Source organism: Gobio gobio, assembly GCF_949357685.1.
Source record: "Gobio gobio genome assembly, chromosome: 20".
In the NCBI taxonomy this organism is placed as follows: domain Eukaryota; kingdom Metazoa; phylum Chordata; class Actinopteri; order Cypriniformes; family Gobionidae; genus Gobio; species Gobio gobio.
Window position 1 is genome coordinate 46,205,360 of NC_137113.1, and position 23,779 is coordinate 46,229,138.

Consider the following 23,779-nt stretch of genomic DNA (forward strand, 5'->3'; position numbering starts at 1 on the left):
AAAGGGGTCATGACTGATTTTTTTTATTTTTTATTATGCATATAAGCAAATGTCAGCCGGTGCGATTATTCCACTATATTAAAATCAGACGTTCATTAAATAAATGTATTGATTATAATAAGGAGGATGTTTTAAGCTCTGAAATTTGAAGGATGTTTTGAAATGATATAAATATCTCTTATATGTCAAAAGATCGCACCGTTCAAAAGTCTGGAGTCAGCAAGATTTATATTGCTCACGAGGCTGCATTTATTTGATCAAAAATATAGTAAAAATTAAAAAAAAATATGTGAAATATTATTACAATTCACATTAACTGTTTTCTACGTGAATATATGTTAAAATGTAATTTATTCCTGTGATCAAATCTGAATTTTCAGCATCATTACTCCAGTCTTCAGAGTCACATGACCCTTCAGAAATCATTCTAAGATGATGATTTGCTGCTCAAAAAATATTTCTGATTATTATCAGTGTTGAAAAAAGTCATATTTTTGTGGAAACTGTGATAGATTTTAATCAGGATTGAATATGAAGATCAAAAGAACAGCAATTATGTCTTTACGGTCACTTTTGATCAATTTAATGCATCCTAGCTGAATAAAAGTATAAATAAGTATTGTGGGGGTTCTTACTGAACCCAAATTCTTAACTAGTAGGGTACAACGAGGCTAAAGTCTCCATGGGGTAAAATGCTCCTTTGGTTTTATTTTCCTCTAAACCACTAGATAGCACTTTCAAAAACATCTACTTTTCAAGATGCTTGTGGAAATGTGTCTGATCTTTGACACGATCTCAGGCAGTAGCGCAATGTTGATTCTGCACTCATTTGATCTAATATTTGATGTTTTTAAAAATTTTGTAGATATAAGTAGCAAACAAGAATCGCTAAAATTATTGAATATATTTTGAAACAAAGGTTTTGTTAATGTTTTTCAGTTTTGTTCAAGGTAATTAAAGCAACAGTTTTTCAGTAACGGACGAATATGTAAAAGTATGGTATTTGGGGTAAAAGGCACAATAATTAACATGATAATAAATATCTGGCTGACTTTTCCATTTGTTGACATGGTTAGATTCAGGTTGTAAGTATCATATATTAAGTTTGGTGTCCACCTTAGAGACAATCACCATATTTATAATGAAACCATCATATTTAAAAATGTGATATTAATAATATTATATAATAAAATATAATTTATTGTTACTACTGTAAATCTATATTTAATTATTATGGGATCTCCTTCAATGCTTTCAGAATCTTTACTTTTTAAATTATTTTGTTTCTATATTTTTCAGATATATTTCTATATTAACACATTTTCAAAAATTTATTATTTTATTCATCAAAATAAAAAGAAAATAGTTCAAACTTTGCTAAAGTGATTGTTTTGAACAAGTATTAACTTAGACATTATTAAAAACATATTATTTTAGTGAAAGTATTTGTATCAATACTGTGTGTCTTTTACACCAGTGTGTGGGGTGAAATGCCCCCCTTGACACCCCATACATTTTTAATATTTTTAAATAAAATAAACCACTTTTATGATTTATTTTCACACAAAATATGTTGCTCCATAAATGTTCAATACAAACACACACACACACACACACACACACACACACACACACACACACACACACACACACACACACACACACACACACACACACACACACACACACACACACACACACACACACACACACACACACACACACACACACACATATATATATATATATATATATATATATATATATATATATATATATACACTCACCTAAAGGATTATTAGGAACACCTGTTCAATTTCTCATTAATGCAATTATCTAATCAACCAATCACATGGCAGTTGCTTCAATGCATTTGGGGGTGTGGTCCTGGTCAAGACAATCTCCTGAACTCCAAACTGAATGTCAGAATGGGAAAGAAAGGTGATTTAACCAATTTTGAGCGTGGCATGGTTGTTGGTGCCAGACGGGCCTGTCTGACTATTTTACAATCTGCTCAGTTACTGGGATTTTCACGCACAACCATTTCCAGGGTTTGCAAAGAATGGTGTGAAAAGGGAAAAACATCCAGTATGCTGCAGTCCTGTGGGCGAAAATGCCTTGTTGATGCTAGAGGTCAGAGGAGAATGGGCCGACTGATTCAAGCTGATAGAAGAGCAACTTTGACTGAAATAACCACTCGTTACAACCGAGGTATGCAGCAAAGCATTTGTGAAGCCACAACATGCACAACCTTGAGGCGGATGGGCTACAACAGCAGAAGACCCCACCGGGTACCACTCATCTCCACTACAAATAGGAAAAAGAGGCTACAATTTGCACAAGCTCACCAAAATTGGACAGTTGAAGACTGGAAAAATGTTGCTGTTGAGACATTCAGATGGTAGAGTCAGAATTTGGCGTAAACAGAATGAGAACATGGATCCATCATGCCTTGTTACCACTGTGCAGGCTGGTGGTGGTGGTGTAATGGTGTGCGGGATGTTTTCTTGGCACTCTTTAGGCCACTTGGTGCCAATTGCGCATCGTTAAAATGCCACGGCCTACCTGAGCATTGTTTCTGACCATGTCCATCCCTTTATGACCACCATGTCCCCATCCTCTGATGGCTACTTCCAGCAGGATAATGCACCGTCACAAAGCTCCAATCATTTCAAATTGGTTTCTTGAACATGACGATGAGTTCACTGAACTAAAATGGCCCCCACAGTCACCAGATCTCAACCCAATAGAGCATCTTTGGGATGTGGTTGAACGGGAGCTTCGAGCCCTGGATGTGCATCCCACAAATCTCCATCAACTGTAAGATGCTATCCTATCAATATGGGCTAACATTTCTAAAGAATGCTTTCAGCACCTTGTTGAATCAATGCCACGTAGAATTAAGGCAGTTCTGAAGGCGAAAGGGGGTCAAACACAGTATTAGTATGGTGTTCCTAATAATCCTTTAGGTGAGTGTATACACCAATCAGGCATAACATTATGACAGGTGAAGTGAATAACACTGATGATCTCTTCATCACCTGTTAGTGGGTGGGATATATTAGGCAGCAAGTGAACATTTTGTCATCAGAGTTGATGTGTTAGAAGCAGGAAAAATGGCCAAGCGTAAGGATTTGAGCGAGTTTGACAAGGGCCAGATTGTGACGGCTAGACGACTGGGTCAGAGCATCTCCAAAACTGCAGCTCTTGTGGGCTGTTCCCGGTCTGCAGTGGTCAGTCTCTATCAAAAGTGCACCAAGGAAGGACCAGTGGAGAACCGGTGACAGGGTCATGGGCGGCCAAGGCTCATTAGCTATGTTTCTATCCACCTATTTTTATGCACATTTTGGGATAACGCATCAAAAAATGCTGAATGGAAACGCATAAATTGTGCAAATGTGCATAAAAAACATTTAAATAAAAATACATTTTCAATCCGATAAGAAAACACAGGCATAAACTCTGATGGAAATGCATTTACAGAATAAATTCATTGATGTGCATAAAAAAACTTTTGCGATGTAACAGCATAACTGTACTAACCAACGGAAAAATCTTGTTTGCGACGCATCTGAAATGCTGTTTTGGTCCTTCAGAAGTCTGTGTTGTCAAAGATGCTCGGTATATTTCCCTCCTAGAACTGTCTTACATACATCCCAAACAGCAGCATCTGCCTCTGAAAGCAAGACAACAAATTTATTGAGACGCACGAGTTTCTCTGAGATGCAAATAATGTATTATATACGAAAATTATTATACACTCACCTAAAGAATTATTAGGAACACCATACTAATACTGTGTTTGACCCCCTTTCGCCTTAATTCTACGTGGCATTGATTCAACAAGGTGCTGAAAGCATTCTTTAGAAATGTTGGCCCATATTGATAGGAGAGCATCTTGCAGTTGATGGAGATTTGTGGGATGCACATCCAGGGCACGAAGCTCCCGTTCAACCACATCCCAAAGATGCTCTATTGGGTTGAGATCTGGTGACTGTGGAGGCCATTTTAGTTCAGTGAACTCATCGTCATGTTCAAGAAACCAATTTGAAATGATTGGAGCTTTGTGACGGTGCATTATCCTACTGGAAGTAGCCATCAGAGGATGGGGACATGGTGGTCATAAAGGGATGGACATGGTCAGAAACAATGCTCAGGTAGGCCGTGGCATTTAAACGATGCCTAATTGGCACTAAGGGGCCTAAAGTGTGCCAAGAAAACACCCACACCATTACACCACCACCACCAGCCTGCACAGTGGTAACAAGGCATGATGGATCCACGTTCTCATTCTGTTTACGCCAAATTCTGACTCTACCATCTGAATGTCTCAACAGAAATCGAGACTCATCAGACCAGGCAACATTTTTCCAGTCTTCAACTGTCGAATTTTGGTGAGCTTGTGCAAATTGTAGCCTCTTTTTCCTATTTGTAGTGAAGATGAGTGGTACCCGGTGGGGTCTTCTGCTGTTGTAGCCCATCCGCCTCAAGGTTGTGCGTGTTGTGGCTTCACAAATGCTTTGCTGCATACCTCGGTTGTAACGAGTGGTTATTTCAGTCAAAGTTGCTCTTCTATCAGCTTGAATCAGTCGGCCCATTCTCCACTGACCTCTAGCATCAACAAGGCATTTTCGCCCACAGGACTGCCGCATACTGGATCTTTTTCCCTTTTCACACCATTCTTTGTAAACCCTAGAAATGGTTGTGCGTGAAAATCCCAGTAACTGAGCAGATTGTGAAATACTCAGACCGCCCCGTCTGGCACCAACAACCATGCCACGCTCAAAATTGCTTAAATCACCTTTCTTTCCCATTCTGACATTCAGTTTGGAGTTCAGGAGATTTTCTTGACCAGGACCACACCCCTAAATGCATTGAAGCAACTGTCATGTGATTGGTTGATTAGATAATTGCATTAATGAGAAATTGAACAGGTGTTCCTAATAATCCTTTAGGTGAGTGTATATGGTGGCTTCTCCTATATTTGAAGTGACGATCGGAAGTCTCTTCGACTCACTGGATGGAAACGGTGCTTTATTCGCAAATGTTTTATGCGATATTGCAATTTTGAGCATAAGTTACATTCGCAACTTTGGATGGAAACATAGCTATTGATGCACGTGGGGAGCGAAGGCTGGCCCGTGTGGTCCGATCAAACAGACGAGCTGTCACTCAAATCAAAAGGGGGACAACACACAATATTAGGTCATAATGTTAAGCCGGATTGGTGTATATTACTGTCGACCACATGTGCACGACTTTATCTGTCATTGTGTGTGTGTATGTGTGTTTGTGAATCCATGTCTCAGGTTGTGGTTTGAGGTGACTGTTTTCAGAGAAAGAAAATGTCTGTGATACAGTTCATGCGGTGGGGTGTGGGAGACACATACGGGGGGAGAGAGAGAGAAAACCCAAAAAAGATGAATTAGACCCTGTGGCTGAGCATGAAAAGTGGATAAATGTCTGAAATAACACATTGAGAGAACCAATCATGGCTTTGGCAACCCGTCCATGAAAAGAACAACTCCATTTGAACTTCTCCTCCACATTTCCCCCCGTTTTTATCCCTTTCCCTCATCATGCTTTTGTTTTCCTTCTCACTCTCTCCCTCGGCCTCTTTAATAAATTAATGACCTGCGCTCGCCTTAGTGTCTGCCTTTTAACCCGCCGTGAATGATGGGGCCAATTCTGGAGCAACTCAAAATGCCATCAAAATGCAATCTACACTTTAGCCTTGCTTTTGTGTAAACCATAATCAATCTCAGGGCACAGGTAGACTACAAATGCATTGGTCAAAGAGTTAAAACATGCGAGGAAATGGCTTCGGTGTGTGTTTTATGATTCACTTTTTATGATGTGTTTATTTTTGTCATTGTTTTGTAGATGAACAGTGTTTTCTCTACTTCCATCCTATACGTGCGAGTCTGTTTTTGTTATTTCTTTGTCCATCATCAAGGTGCTTTTAAGTACTGGAGCGCGGGTACATATGACATAATGCACAGGAGCTGTCTACTCCTTTTCCTGCCAGGTAATGAACGAGCTTTAGCTTTTAACGAAGTTCTTACCCAGGCAGGAGTTAAACCAAACTAAACATCATATATCAGGAGCAACGCCGGGCATCTCGCCACACTAGATAAATGTCGAGAGAGAGAGAGTGACACTTTGAGACTGACGGCTAGAGAGGAAAAAGAACAGATGAAAGGAGAGGAAGAGAAAAGGACAACTGCATTTTAAACAAACCTTCCTTTAGTGGTGCTATATGTCAAGAAAGCTCTGAAGAGTTTTCAGCTTCTTCTGCTCCTTGCGTGTTCCTTCGATAAAGCTTTCGGCCATCAATAGTAGTGAAGTTCTCTCAGCTCTGATTAATGCGTTCCACAGATTCACACCAAAATTTTACAGAAAATGCAGAGAAAAAAAAGTCAGGATATCAACCTAGTCATGCAATATATTTTTTATGATTTTTGTCTTTAATTCAGAAATATAAAAGAGAAGTATTGTTGTCACAATACTGGATTTTTTTTATCAATATAATAGAGTTTGATACAATATCAACTTACGTAAAGTGTGATTCTACCACACGTACATTTACTTACGTTTTCATACACACTAAAACGTACAATATTGATGTACTGAAAGCACTAAAACGTAAATTATTGACGTATCCAAGTGTGAACGTGTACCAGCTCGTATGAATATTAAATTGGTGGAATTAATGTTTTGTTTCTATTGTATTCAACTGTCACATCAGTACATGCTTTCAGTCGCATTTTTCAATATCAGTGTATCAGTATTTACAATATTCAAATGCATTTTACTAATCTGCTTAATGTAAAATAACATTTTGCTCTGTTCGTGACTTCTGCTGCAAACTCATTTTGGATGATTCGATAATGTTAAAGAAGACTTTTAACCATACGTTTAACCATTTTGTAGTATTTAGCTTGTTTGCCGTAAGACAAAAAAAGCCGTTTTCTCATATTCAGCACTGCCGATACACCAAAACACAGCATAAATTCACAAAACACATACATTTTATTAGTTCACTGTAATCCAAATCTTTACAATCCATATGTTTGCGAGGAACAGATCCAAATTCAGCCCTTTTTCCATTGATTTTCATCTCCATTCTCAAATTCAAAAATCGCGTCCTCATGAAGCATTATGACATGATTTACAGCAGTGGCATCGAACACTCATTGGCTCTCGCTTGATTCGTCACATATTGTGATATGCCGTGTTTCAGTCGATTTGTATTTGAAATAGGAAACGCGGGCCCCAATTTATCAAAACTGTTGTCTGTAATTCCACAGGTCTGACAGCACTGAGGGGGATTATTATTATTATTACAATACTCATGACTGAATTTCCTCACTTGCAAGATTTAAAGGGGTCCTATTATGCTTTTTCCCTTTTTTGACTTCGTTAAAGAGACGCGTTTTTTTTCCACCCCTTTTCCAAAAATTTGTTTGACCTTCTCAAGGCCGTGTTCACACTTGACGTCTTTTTTGAAGGTGCCAGCATCTGTTTTACATTATAAGCCTATGGAGTAAACCGTGTTTTCAAAAAAGTCGTGAGTGCTGTTTTAAACGCCAACGCCGATGTCTTTTTCTGCTTCTCAACGCATCTTTTCAAGTTGAAAAAAGTTCAACTTTTCTGATAAAAACGCCCTAAGTCAAGCGCCTTTTTGAGCTGCAGAATGAAAAGCAGTAGCGAAACCTGACTCGTTTCCATAACAACAAGAAAAATGGAGAAGGTGCCGGTAGATCGACTAAACAGCAGTAGCAGGTCTTCAAACTGACTTTTGTTAAGTCTAAAATATGCCGCAAACCACTAGGGGTGTAACGGTACACAAAACTGACGGTTCGGTACGTACCTCACGGTTCGGTATGGGTTCGGTACAGCAGGTTTACAAAATTGCTTTTTATTTATTTTTATTAAACAATGGTTTAATGAAAAAAAATGTGTCTGTCCTTACATTAATTAAATTTAACTAAAAGTTTATTGAAGATATTGCTGTAAAATATATAGGGAGCCATTACTTGCACATTACTATTAAAAGTTAACAACAGAGCCCAAACTATTAGCCTAAATTCAGTTGCTATATATTTTTAGATATAATAATCAACACCAACATGTAAACTTCACATAAGTTTTTGCAATAACTTCTAAATCTAATTATAAAATAGTTTTTTCTCCAATTTGTTGTTGAAATATAATCATTTTAGCCTACACAGTGGCTGTCATTTTCATGACAGATTTATTTAAACATGAAATTATCAAGACTTCACTTAACAGGTTAAGTAGAATATAATGAATATATAGGCTAATATAGTGCATTTATTTAGTGAAAGAGTTGATTTCTCTAGTGAATAAAATTCTGTGGACACTGAATGACTGTCTGAGGTAAATGTGATGCTACATGACGGTTTACAAGCAGTTATATTGAGGTCTTTCTGCCGTTGAAACACTGATTGAGTGATTACACCACATATGATGCGTGACAGTTAGTTGTAATGTATCCTCAACATTCCTTCAGATGTTCATTCATGTTTATTCTTTAGGAAGAGATGATCGATCGTGTTCACAGATGATCGTGTTCATGTGCGTTGCGCGGCCGCTTGAATTGTGATCAGTGATCAGTCACGCCACATTAAAGAGCGTCAAAACGGCATTTATCGTTTGAATTTCATGATAAAATGGACTGAATACTTAATATGTCCGTGTGGGAACTCGGATTGAAGTGTGTTCCACGCTTAAAACAAGCCAACTGTTAAATGTTAAAGATTGCATTCGGAAACACGCGTGCACCGAACCGAAAGCCCTGTACCGAAACGGTTCTGTACGAATACGTGTACCGTTACACCCCTACAAACCGTGCATCATCCAACCGGAGCTCCTGGATTAAATTATTGTAAGCACCATACTGTTTTCTTCCCTGTATGATGTTGTGCATCCAACAAACAACAAACGTTGTGTGCACAGACATTCTCCTCCCCATTAACTTCAAAAGCCAACGTAAGAGCCAACTTTCTCTTTCTCGTAATTTTGTATCTTTGTATCTAAAATGTTAGAAACATTATAACCCAAACGTTTATCTGTGCATAGCACATTTCATGGAGAGCTTCCTCCATGCAAGCTACGCACAAAAGCTTCTCCTGAAACGGAGCAGTTCTCACTTCTGATCACAACTTGTTAGTATGTCTTATTATTTGTAGTTTCGTTTTCTATTAACAGTTCTAATTATACGTCTTATGTTGTTGCTGTGATGTAAACAAAGGGCAAAGCTTTGCCTCCGCTCGCCTGCTAACCAACATTAGTGTTGATGTAATGTTTACTGTAGTGTTTGCAACCCCCACTTCGGAAAATTAACCATGGTCTTGTGATCGATTACTGTTTGTATTACCATAGTTTCCTTGATTAAATGGTGTAAAACTTTCTAAAATGTGTCCTGTTTAAAAAAAAAACAACAACCTCATGAAATCCGTTCTGCACAATCCTTTTGTTTGTTAACACTTTTAAGTCTGAATCAGGCTTGAAATGGTTTGAAAATTACACCATCCTTAATATTTAAACCCTGAGCAGATGAAACTCGTGGTTCTGGTAATGGGTGGGACATTTTCCGAACACGTGCTTCTCCAACCCTGATCTCACGGCAATTTGTACATATTTTACGAGGTGGCTAAACATGTACGTATTTGACGAGTTGGTCAATTCGTATGATTTCGTATGAATGAACTACCCCTAACCCCGTCCCTAAGACCTACCCATCACTGCAGTATAGACAAATCATACGAATTCATACGAGTGAGGATGTATAAATTTTCACAAATTAGCCACCTCGTACAAATGCGTACGAATTGGTCATGAGATAGCGTTGACTTCTCTGCTAGCTGCAAGCGGGAGGTGCAGTAATAACAGGCACGTGCAGAGGGGGGGGCTTTGGGTGCTCGAGCCCCTGCCCTTTTTCAAAATGAATCAAAAGTGCCCCTCTCAGACAAATATCAATGATAATATCGTGGTCAATAAAACTAAATAAATGTGATTATTATAACATGACAATGTATACAATAGTAACGAACGGCTCAAAAGTCGGACAATTTCTGTTGAGGCGTTGCCATAACGCGTTGCTATGGGTTGTGTTGCGTGCGTTTTGATTGACAGCTGATTTTCCACTTTTCAGAAACGGCTCTCGAGCTAAATATGCTCCTTTCTGAGAGTGTGTGGCCTCGAGGGAAAAAAGTAAACCAATATTTTTTTTTTCATCCATGATCAGAGCTAATGTGTTGATTTAATTACAAATCTATATATTATATATTTTAAAGTATTACACAATTCACCAATGCCCGTTTGTCATGTATATACACCAACCAATCGTGATCTGGCAAAGCAAGTTTAGATTCCATTGGGCGATGTGGAGCGGTAATTTTCTGTTCTTATTCATAAATCGGTTGAAAATTACATGGACAGACGAACTAACGTTTGTGGAACGATTTCCTGCGGTTTGTCTCATTTTATAAATTGCATCACTGACAAAATGGATTTTAACTGACAACAAACAAATCCCTGCACAAAACCATGCAGCAGCAAAAGTCGCATTAATGGTAAGTAGTGTTAAATTCACTTGTATTTATGTACATTGATACACCGTTTACTACTTCATGAAACTATCAAAGTTAACAAAACCCAAGTGCCACCGGCATCTACAGGCCTATTATGTGAAGTGTAGGCTGGCGAAATGGTTACATGAAAGGACTTTATTATATTACCATTTTTGAATATTATGCAGCATTATGAAAGTCTCTTATGTTCATCAAGCCTGCATTTATTTGATAAAAAACAGCAATATTGCGAAATATATTAAAATAATGGTTTTCATTTTAAAATAATTTTAAATATAATTTATTCCTGTGATCACAGCTGGATTTTCAGCATCATTACTCTTACTCTTACTCTTCAGTGTCACATGATCCTTCAGAAATCATTCTAATATGAGGATTTAATGTCAATGATGGAAACTGTGATACTCTTTTCAAGATTCTTTGATTAATAAAAAGTTAAAAAGAACACAATGCAATAATATTTCACATTATTAGGCTACTGTTTTTTCTGTATTTTTGATTAAATAAATGCAGGCTTGATGAGCATAAGGATATATATACATACATATATATACATACATACATATATATATATATATATCTGACGGAGAGAAGAGAGTGCAAGAAAAGGTGAGACGGATCATTTGATCTCACAGAAGTGCATGTGAGAGTCATCTCTCATAGCCAACGTTTAAAATAAACACATACACAGAGCTGGAAAGCCTCATCTACGGACTGGGAACTCTATAATAGAAAGACCTTTTAGCCTGCCTGACCTGGACTGCCTCAAACTCTATTGTTGCGATCCCAAATGTTATGGTAGCCCAACCGAATCAGAGGCGAGTTAGGCAAACAAGGCGTCATGCTAGGCTAAGGTCTTGAACTCATTAACACATTAGCTATCCAAACGCCTATGCGAAGTATTCTGCTACCCAGTGTCTGCTCTCTTGACAATAAGTTGGAAGAGATTACATCACAACAGGAAAGCAGAGACTTTCTCAGAAGAATCTCTGAAAACACAAGGGTGGCGGTTTATGCGTTTTTGTCAATTATATCAGAGAAAGTACAAGGATGGGAGGTAAATGGAATTGAAGGAATCAGCTCGGCTGTAGGAGAGAAACACATTTTTACCTGTCAGACTAGTACACGGCTCTCACCCATCATCTCACCCCCTCAAACGCCTCATTTCACCCATCATGGTGTGCTGCAGATAACTTACAGTCATCTATCTGAACCCTCATTTCCAGCCCCGCTGGAATACTTTAGTCTCAGTACAGTACTGTATATATTACAGTGTAACTGGTCTGTTGTCTGCGTTGGGTGTGAACAGGACAGCATTCGGCAGTTTCGCTAATATTTTACTCCTGATAAAGAACAAATAAAAGCAATGAAGGAGAGTCACCCTTGTTTCTTAAAATTAATGTACACTGGTCACCATGTGCTTTATTTCCACTTATAAGACAAAAATAACCACACAGATAAGTAAAATAATATTATATACATAAATTGGAGTGAAAATATAGACATAAAAGCAACAATTAAAATAAAGATTAAATAAGATTAACAAGTGCCCAAAATAACCTCACCTCTCCAATGCATCACCAATGCGAAGAGGAGGTGACAGAACAGGAAATGATATTGACTCATGATGTCATCACCATAATTAAAGGGGAAAACACTCACATTCCAAGTAGGCAGTCACATAAGGTGTATGTACGGAGCCCCGCACATGACATGCAGTAAAAAACTAGTTGGCTAAATCGTGCGCACAATTTACTATTTCGTTCCCTCGATTTATAAAGCGTGCTCACGTTTTACTAATTCGTTCCCTCGATTTGCTAAATCATGCGCATGATTTATAAATTGAGGGAACGTATTAGTAAATTGTGTGCACGATTTAGCAATTTGAGGGAACAAATTAGTAAAACGTGCGCACGATTTATAAATAGAGGGGACGAAATAGTAAAATGTGCGCACGATTTATAAATAGAGCAAGGATCTGTACACAATTCCTGGAAGCTGAAAACATCCCAGTTCTTGCATGGCCAGCATACTCACCGGGTATGTCGCCCGTTGAGCATGTTTGGGATGCTCTGGATTGGCGTGTACGACATATATCAATATCCAGCAACTTTGCACAGCCATTAAAGAGGAGTGGACCAACATCCCACAGGCCACAATCAACAACCTGGGGTGCGTTTCCCAAAAGCATCATTAGCCAACTATGGTCGCAAGTTCTGTCGTTATCAGCATAGTTCAACGAGTCGGTGTTTCCCGAAACCATCGTTCCAACAAACGTTCACAAACAGCATCGCAAAGTTGCGTGGTTGCAACGACAGCTCTCGACCTGGTTAGAAGCAAAGTTTCTTGTTTGCATAACATGTGGACTTAATAAATCCTTATCTTGAGCAAAATAAGCAAGCTGATATTCAGTACAACCTGTATCTTTTATTTAGAATACATACAAATGTAATTTACGTCTTTTAGTTTGTCAAGAGATTTAAAGCACTGTTTTTAAAAAGTGCGCATGTGCGGACGTGCTCTAGTACGTAAGGACGAGCCTATGATTGAATCTGGAAATAAAACAAAATAACTGAGAAAACGTATAATTAGTACTCAGATGCCATGTTCATAGTTTACAGCAAAAAATCGAGCATTAATTCAACCTTAAACTGATTTATTAAAAGATGTTATTACTCCACCACCTGCGTGACGTCATTAACCAATGTGGTTGAACGACAGATTTGCGACAATACGGTTTCGGAAACAGTCGTGACTAGTTCGTTGATTTCTTCAACGATTCATCGTACTATGGTAATTAAGCAGTGAGTTACGTCGTTGTACGGGAAATGCACCCCTGATCAACTCAATGTGAAAGAGATGCATTGCACTGCATGAGGCAAATGGTTTATCTCGGCAAAAGAGAAGTGATTACTAACACAGATTTAGACAGATTTGTGAACAATATTTGAAAGAAATAGGCCTTTTGTGATCTTTGATGGAGAAAGCCTTTTTCTTAGATCTTTGAGTTCAGCTCATGAAAAATGGGGGCAAAAACAAAAGTGTTGCATTTATAATTTTGTTCAGTGTAATTGTGTTTCAGAATATTCTATATTTGCAAGGCAACGCAAGGTTCTGATTTGCTATTCTGTACTGTATTAAATATTTTGTTCTGTATATAATTTCAGCATTATAGGTGACTTGTTATCAACTTCTAAGAAATATAAGGCTACTTTAAAAAAAATATTAAATTGTATCCTGCACTGTAAAACTGTAAAAAAATAAATAAACAATACGGTAAAGTCCGTTAAAAATGCTACAGTAAAAACGTATTAATTGTTTTAGGGATGCACCGAATCCAGATTTTTGGGGTTCGGCCGAATACCGAATCCACTGGTTAAGATTCGGCCGAATCCGAAACCGAATACCGAATCCTACTCCCATCCGCAGTCCATTATCACAGTAAACAAATTAATGAAGTTAACAACGTCCACAGCAGTGTAGGGATGCCATTAACTGTTTTGGTCAAGTTTACTAAAGTAAACATTGTCGTGTATGTTCTTCTCGACGCTATTTCATGATGGTTTATTGAAAAATTACCCCGAGTCCTCCTCTGTCGTTTCAAAGAACAACCCAACGGAGACCGCAGGTGGCGCGCGCTAGGGTTGTGCCGACATCAAGATGGAGCGCCACCATCGTGATGCCACGCCCCCGTTGCGAGTCTGTTGTGTGCGACACACACTAATCCTCTTCTATAGTATTAGTTAAACTAAAAACTTAGCAGGGATTGCTCTGTAAATTAAATTGAGAATGTAACTAATGCATATATGCTATTTTAAATACTGTAGTCTATGCCAGATATATAGCCTACATTTTGAAATCATTTGAGGCTGAAACATCCATATGCGTGTTTATTTTAGCACTTCCGTCAGTGAAACAACACACTAAATCCTATAAAACAAAAACGATTTTTAGTAGGCCTAAATAATGATAACCTCAAGAATATATGAAAATTAAATATTAGTTAGAAAAATATTTGATTCATACTATTTCCCCGCAAAGATGCGTCATATAGGCCTACCGCTCTGCGCTTTGAGAGGAATGGGACACTGAATAGACACCTTCTTGAATATCTTCGTCTTCATATATTCTACTGATGTTGCAAAGCAACACTTGTTTTAAAAGGTCTGAAGAGCGGATTTTATTTTCCACAGGGTCAAGACATTTAGGCAATCTTTGATTATTCACTGCCAGAGAAAACAAAACTAAAATCACCGGCGTGTGTGAAATGCGCTATTCAAATAAACCAAACTTGACGCGCCTTACCAAGTTTAATAACAAGAACAAACTTTGTTAAATAAAATTTGAAGTAAAAAGGTATTCGTCTTACAGTGCTTTTTATACTTTCCCACAGTAAAGGATGTAGTTATAATAGACTTATAAGCAAACGAAAGGAAGAAACGTTTATAATCCCCTGCGAACATGGGCGCGACGTGAGTGAAGATTTGGGAAAAGAAACGAGATGTCCATGTCCATTGGGATAAAATGGACAAGGCCTTTCACGGAAAATCGAGTGACCAGATCCAGATCACAAAGCAGAATGAAAAAGAGCTCTCTGACCATTAGGCTATTTCCTTTCTAGGCTAAACAAAGCTTTGTGCTTCACTGCTGTGGTAATATTCACGTGAAACAGCATTCACATAGCCTACAAAACACTGGGTTAGTAAAATAACGAAGTTATTTTTTTTAAAGTAGAAAATAGTATTTATGTAAAGAGATATATTAAAATAAAAAGAGCTCAACTCTTAAGTGGAAGGAACCTATTTTGTCCCCCTCACGTGCAATCTAGCGGATGAATCATTAGGCTATTTGGGTTAGTAAAAATAACGAAATGATGGTTTTAAGAGAATAGTATATGTAAAGATATATAGTAGCTATATTATCTACCTATTTACCTAATTCCGGTTCTTCAAAGCTTACGGATTCAGTGTAGCCTATTTTCGTTTTGTCATCTTAATTTGGTAATTATTTAAGTGAAAAATATTTAGTGTAGGCCTATATATTTTATTAATTTTATTTATATTTTATCTGATCTATAGATCTATAGGCTGTTTGCAAGGTAAAATAAAATACATTTTGGCTGCTGTCTGTAGATTCCTTCATGCACAACTCGTAGCCTATTCTCGGATGTTTCATATGCAAATGTTATAACAGCGGCTGTTGTTAAGGGTCATCACGAGACAAATCGGCATTGCAAATTGAACGCGTAGCTCAACTTGAATCGCCTTCTTTTGACTTAAAGTATACTGCCACGTTTTCTGTTCATGAGTTCCATTTTCACTTTCAACAGCGGCGTCATTACGTTCGACCAGCGGGGCACGTATAGTGCAAGCCTAGTGTTCGGGTTCGGTGGAAAAAAATTCTGAGGTTCGGCAGAAACCGAACCCAGTCAAAAAGCCCAATATTCGGCCGAATCCGAACCCGAACCCTGGATTCGGTGCATCCCTAAATTGTTTTAACAGTGTTTCCTTACGGCGAATAACTGTAATAGATCTAACCTTCTATTTAATGTGATTTCACAGTAAAATACTGTTAAATTTCTAGTTTTGGAAGTGAAAAAGAACATCATTGTATAATTTACAGTGAAAAAACGTAAATTGACATTCCCAGCATCCCTTGCGTGACACTTCTCATGTGACGTATTTTCCTTGAAATAACTGTTTCTTAGTTTTTTCTTGTCCGTTATGTACGTTAGGGTTTTGTGTTACATCTAAAATGAATTTTGTTAAATGAACGTTTATTGCATATTTTTAGTTTTGTGTGTGTTACAATGATAGTGTTTCGTGTTTATGAGAATGAATGACACTGTGCACCTTTTATATATTAGTTTCGATCATCTCAGTTTGTGGAAAAGATATTTGTCATGAGCTTTGATTCATCATGTGACTTTCTCTTCACTACCTGTTTTCAGTGTATTACAAAACAGATATTAGTAGTATAGATTGGTATGTTAACATTATATCAGTTGATGACATTTTTACTGTTAAATCTGTAAAACCTAAAATGTTGCTTACATTTTTACTGTACATTTCTGGTAACCGCAGCTGCTATTTTTTTTTTACCGTAAATTTCACTGATTTTTGTTTTACAGTGTAGGACCATGTATTGTAATATTTGCATACTGACATTTATTTACTGACTCAATTCAGTGGTATTATCTTTTTCTAATAATACATTTAACTATATTTTGTACTGCAGAAACAGTGTGCCGTTGTTTGTAACGACAGCAGAGCAGATCTGATGGCATTTCATGTTGACTAAAGATTAAAATTAAACTTGCCTTGCAAACGTTGGTATTTCCATTGGGATATACACATACCGTATTTATAACATATATTTTTTAATGCTTAAATCTCCATATTTTCTTCCACGGCATCAGGAGGAAGTGAAATTGTAACGCGCCTTAAGATTAAATCTGATTACGAAAGGACTTGCAATTACATTTTCCAAAGAAATCACTTGTAATGGAAATTATCCAGGTCACATTTCCATCCAACAACCCTGAAGTGTGATGGTATACTATCTTAACTTGATTCTCACTAAACTGAGAAGAAAACTAAAGCATTAAAGCTTCTAATTGATATAATAAAATGTATGGATAATGTGTGTGTGTGTGTGTGTATATATATATATATATATATATATATATATATATATATATATATATATATATATATATATATATATATATATATATATATATATATATATATATATATATATATATATATATATATATATATATATATATATATATATATATATATAGACATATACATATTGTTGTTTTAACTTAATAAAGTTACCTGGTTACCTTCAAATTTTGAGTTCATTGAAATGAAATATTTGAGTTAATGCAACAAAGGATATTGGTTTAATAAATGAAAAAAGTCCAAATATTATGTTATCAGAATCACATTAATTATCTAAGTTGATTTGACAAAAGATAAAAAGTTGTGATAACAAATCGTCAATATATTTTTTTACGGCGAATGAGTATGAAACTCTTAATTTCTTCGTTTATTATTGCAGTCTCCTGACGCCATTAGTGATTAATGCCAATCAATGAGAACATTATCATTTGTTTATTCATTTTTTTCTCTCTCCCTCAAGGGTTTGAAGTCCATCCAAAGAACATAAACAGCCTTTAATTTCTGAGTCAGCATGTGCACTAATACAAGCCTCTTTTCCTGAATATCTCTCAGTTGACGAGGTGGACGTGACTTGCGAAGCTTTGTAAATAGCGGAGGACACCCCATGTGGAGGTAAGCGTTGAATGCATGACTGTAGTCTGTTCTGACCCGAGCTTGAGGAATGAGAGATTGTTTGTGTTTATAAATATGTCTTTGCTGGGTAATCAGTGTATGATTACAAGCTACCACACGGAAAGACATACATTAACATCCACTCAAAGAACATGTCCAGTGGTAATGGACCCAGCAGAGTATGAATTTATGAAATATGTTTATGCATGCAGCATGTGTATTTATTGCTTCTTGGCCGGCTATGACAGGTTTTTGGAAAGTCAAACACGTTTGAAAGGCCGTGTTGTTTGGTTTCCAAAAAGCTGGTAGCAGATAAGCTCCGGGGTTGCCGTGGTAACATACCCAACTGGAGCCAAGGCCCAATTTTGGAAACCACAAAATCAACAGAAGCGTGATGGACAGAAAAGGGAGTCGAGGAGAAAGAAAGCAAGGTGTGTTTTTGAAAGCCCTTTAAAAGGGGACACGAAACAAGCCTAAAATGGACCAAAAGATCCGCATCCATCAGTGAAAGCCAAAGGGACATTGATCATCTGGACTATTTAAAGTCGAGAGACATGTTCTGGATGCATTAACTTAAATGCTTCTGCTACAGTATATTATATGAAAAATGTGTGGCGAGAAAGGTAACGTCATGCAACATTTAGCAAAAACAGTTGTGAATGTATAATGTGAATGAATTTATTTTGGTTTAATACTTAAAACAACATAAATCCCCCGTTTCATATGATTGTTTGAGCATCGTATGTGTTTCCATGTTGTTTTTCCATGTATTTTTTGGGGGAGTAAAAGTAGGATCCAGAGTCTCAAAAAAAAGCATTTTTTTTTTTTTCATATTTCATACCATTAAAAAGTGTTTTAATATATTTTTTAAAATATATATTAAAAATCTTAAATGTGATTATATTGTAAAATGTAATTTATTCCTTAAAGCTGAATTTTCCGCATCATTACTCCAGTCTTCAGTGTCACATGATTCTTCAGAAATCGTTTTATTCAGCAAGGATGCATTAAAATGATTAAAAGTGACAGGAAAGACATTTATAATGTTACAACACATTTCTATTTCAGACAAATGCTGTTTATTTTACAGTTATTTTAAGTAGTGTGTGTGTGTGTGAGAGAGAGAGAGAGAGAGAGAGAGAGAGAGAGAGAGAGAGAGAGAGAGAGAGAGAGAGAGAGAGAGAGAGAGTGTGTGTGTGTATTTGTGATTTATGAGGACACAAATGTGTATAATGACACAGGTATTACACTGGTATTACAACGTAAACATGAAATATGAGCACATTTCATATGTCCTCATATTTAAAATAGCTTTAAAAACATACTAAACAATGTTTTATTAAAAATGCAAAAATACAGAATGTTTCCTGTGATGGGTAGGTTTAGGGGTTGTGTGTGTGTGTGTGTGTGTGTGTTCATGTTCAAATAAAATATGTTTCTATGATCATTTTATAATTCAAGTTTAAAAATGAGACCTTGTTTAATTTTTATCACTGATGTATCAGACATTAGGATTTGTTTTTCCTAATCACTTATAGCATATTATGACCGTTTTGGCACTAAAATGCTCAGATCAATTTTGCATTAAGTAGTCTTGATCCAATTATGACTGAAGTGAATTAAGGCAATGAAAAAGGGCGGAAAAAAAAAACTGGCTGTGAGATTTATAGACAGAAAACAGACCCACTGTGACAAAAACCTGAACCATCGAGTCAACGAAAATTCAACATATTTAAAAGCGGATCAGGGAGTTATAAATTCAAAGCTTTTTCATAGTCTCTCCTCTCAGTGGGTGCAAGCAGTGCATGATGCCATCCCAATAAATTCACCTCAGAGCCATGTCGACGTGCTGTTTCATTTCCCCCGATGGCTCTGAAATTACGCCTCATGTTTCGTTTCATTGCGTCTTACTGAACCTGAATCTGCAACCTCTCGAACCGAAGGTCCCGCTGTAAGAGAAGTGACTTACTCATTCAGCTGCACAGTTACGCCTTTAAATCTCTGTCATTTTGCTCAAAATACACATGCATGCAATATTAAATATTTGTGAGGATTATGATATATTGAACAAAGTCATAAAATTACCACATTGCAATAATGGAGACATTTTTTGAAACACATTATTTGGACATTGTTGCAGCTCCTCTTTTCCCATTCTGTCCGTAACGCTCTGTTTAGTTCCTGTCTCTATGAAGCCCCTCCTTCTGAAAAGCTGTGCTCTGATTAGTCGACTGGAGCAGTGTGTTGTGATTGGTCAAGGGCTTCCAGTATGTTTGGAAAATGTCCCGCCCCTTACCATCACCGCCAGTTTCAACCAAGCGGCAACCTCCCCCAGTTTCTCATGAAGCCAATACGGAAGTGACTTAAACTGTAATTCATCGACTGGCCACTAGAGACACAAATTGTGGTTTTGGTCTAAACAACTAATTTTTCCCTTCATGACGACTGTGAGGGGGGTGAATTTTTTACATTATATAAAGCCTTATGTAGCGTTCACACCGGATGCAAATGACGCTAATTATTCGCGCTATTCGCGTGAAGTTGGACGCTTGAACATTATGAGTTTACTCGTGAAATTCGCTTCATTCGCGCGTGACATTCACTTAACAACAGATGCGAATTCGCGTCATGGGAGGGGCTTATGCAAGCCGGCTCGTCTCGTTGAGAAATGGCTGACATGGGCTGTGTTTTTTTTTTGTGTTAATATCTACTGTTAATGTGTGACAAAACATAGTTTTAAGACTTTTTAGGCAATAATGTAGTTGTTTAAAGCTCAAATCTGTGGTTTATTTATAAAAAGAGTGCCTATTTGAACATTTTATATGGCGTTTTCGGAGTTGTGAGCTCCAGTGGATATATTAATATAATTATATAATATAATATAATTTGTCTTGTGTATATGTAACGGCCGATCTTTGGTCTCATGGATCTATAATTTGTTACCTGGCAAATCGTTTAGGCTGAGGGCAAAGTGAAGTTTCATTACTTTTGTATTTTTAGGCTATTTAACTTTACGTTACCATTGTAGCCGACTAGCACTGACTTTGAATGTTTGACTGAATTGTTTGCTTTATTTCATGTATAGCTTATTATACCTTTTACTTATACTTTTGTATTAATGATCATACATAAACTTGCCTTTAACAAAAAGAGACTGGGTTGCGTTTCATGTCATTTAATGTTGTCACAGTGATAATCATATGCACACTGAACCAGATATTAATATACAGATTTTCTCCTCATTGTTGTCACTACTAGAGCAAGCTCCTGATTGGTTAACGCGGCGCGAATATCCGCCAAAGTTCAGATTTTTTAACTCGGGCGATTCGCGAATCAAGCGTCAAACGCTCAATTTGCTCAATTCGCGGCGCCTCATTCGCGCGAATCGCACCGCAGAATGTCTATTCACATCTTTGCATTGACTTAACATGTAAATCACTCGCGCGAATCGCGTCATTCGCGTCCGGTGTGAACGCACCATTAAAGTTCTGCATAATTAAGGGCTGGCCACTTTAAGTGATAGGTGGATTGCCGTTTGTCTGCTGTCTGTTAGTCATCACATCACCTCAGCTCCACCCACATCCCGCCTCTTTGCCCATTTTCTGTTATCCGAGAGTGACACACGATGACGTGCTGCCAAGATGGCGACAGCCGACTTTGAGGCTTCAAAACTGCTCTTCAGAATCCTATGGGTGACTTCATGGACACTACGTCCATATTTTTTTTACAGTCTATGGTTTCAAAACACTACTAATCAACCAGGCCCCACCCCTTATCCTGCGAGTTAATTATTATAATGAGGAATATTGTGTTGTGTTCCCGGAAGAAAGCTCTACAATGGAGGTGTTTTGGGGAGTTCAGAAACACTGATATAGAGAAGAACTTTGTGTGACTTTGCAGAGCTTTTTCATGCTCAAACAGGAACATTACACACTAAAGAAATTTGAACATGTAAAAAATCATAATATGACCCCTTTAAGTATATCTGTGCAGTAGTTTATGCAGGTACTGCTGCTTTGACGTTATTGGCGTTCTGAGTTTATGCTCTATCAGTGCTCCAGTTTTCCCGAAGAACCCCGTGATTGTCAGTTTAATCAGTTCCCGGACGTTTACACAGTATCAAATCACAGAGGCTCCTTTTTACAGAGCCAATTAGATCTACTAAATCAAGTGTGCTTGTTTGGCTTTCCTCCTCTAATTTAGAGAGACAAAATCAATTAAAACCCGACACTGCTCAGGTCTCGCAGGTCTCTTAATGAGCATACTAGCCAATAATTAGAGCTCTTGTTTACTTACAGACTAAACCCCTGTGTCTGTATGTGTGTGTGTGTGTGCGTGCATGCGTGTGTGTGTGTGTGTGTGTGGACTGGTAATCCCTACGTTATGGGGACAAAATGTCCCCACAAAGATGGCAATATCCGAAATCCTCATCCTTGTGGGGACATTTTTTGGTCCCCATGAGGAAAACATCTTATACATCAGACTAAGTGATGTTTTTTGAAAATGTAAAAATGCAGAATGTCTCCATTGATGGGTAGGTTTAGGGGCATGGGCAGTGTAGGGGGATAGAATATACGGTTTGTACTGTATAAAAACCATTACGCCTATGGAAAGTCCCCATAAAACGTGTGTGTGTGTGCGTGTGTGTGTGTGTGTGTGTGTGTGCGTGTGTGTGTGTGTGTGTGTGCGTGTGTGTGTCCTGCTACACCCTATGTTATTAGGTAAAAATGTCCCCACAAAAATGGCAATATCCGAAATCCTTGTCCATGTGGGGGCATTTTTGGACCCCATAAGGAAAACAGCTTATAAATCATACAGAATTATGTTACTTGAAAATGGAAAAAAGTTTTGTGTGACGTTAGGTTTAGGGGTAGGGTTAGTGTATAGGGGGAGAGAATATACAGTTTATACAGTATAAAAACCATTATGTGGAAAGTCCCCATAAGACATGGAAACGCAACATGAGAGAGAAAGAGAACGTGTGTGTGTGTGTGTATGTGTATGGTTCAAGTATTCCCTATGTTATGGGGACAAAAAAATGTGGTCCTCATGAGCAAAGCAGCCAATAAATCATACTAAATTATGTTGTTTATTTATTTTTTTTAAATGTAAAAATGCAGAAAATTTTCTGTGACGGGTGTGTTTGGGTTAGTGCAAGGGGACAGAATATAAAGTTTGTACAGTATAAAAATAATCTATGGAAAGATTATTTATATGTTCATATGAACAGTTTCAATTCCAATATGGTAATATACTGTAATATATATAAAATCAATTTAGACCAATATGCCTCTATAGGTCGTTTGTCACTTCCCTGAAACACGACCATAGGAGCGTTTACTAAAGTTGCGCCCCTATTGACAACAGGACACTTTCATTTGAATGCTTTGTTTCCTTTTATTTGCGTCATATTTCGGGTTTTGCGTAGCTCAATTGATAGGGCATTGCAAAATACAACATCATGTGATCATGCAATCATGGGTGTGATCCCAGGGAACGCATGTGCTCATAAAGTGTATATGCACTATAAATCACTGGGTAGGTTTAGGGGTGGGGTGGGTGTATTTGTTAATAAAACATGATTTTTGCTAAATGGAAATATGACAAATGGTGGTAAAAAGTCCACACACTGCATTTGGTAACAACAGTCATATGTCATTTCATGACGAAAGACGTAACACAACACTGTCATTATTTTTACGCCAGCTAGAGGGCGCATGACTTTAAAACGTAAATAAAGGTCATAATAAGGTGCTTGAAAAACAACCAAAAACAAAAACAATTTTTTTGCAGGACAGTCTGAATGAACTAGACTAACTGATATAAATTTCGAACATTATTGAAGACAAGTATACA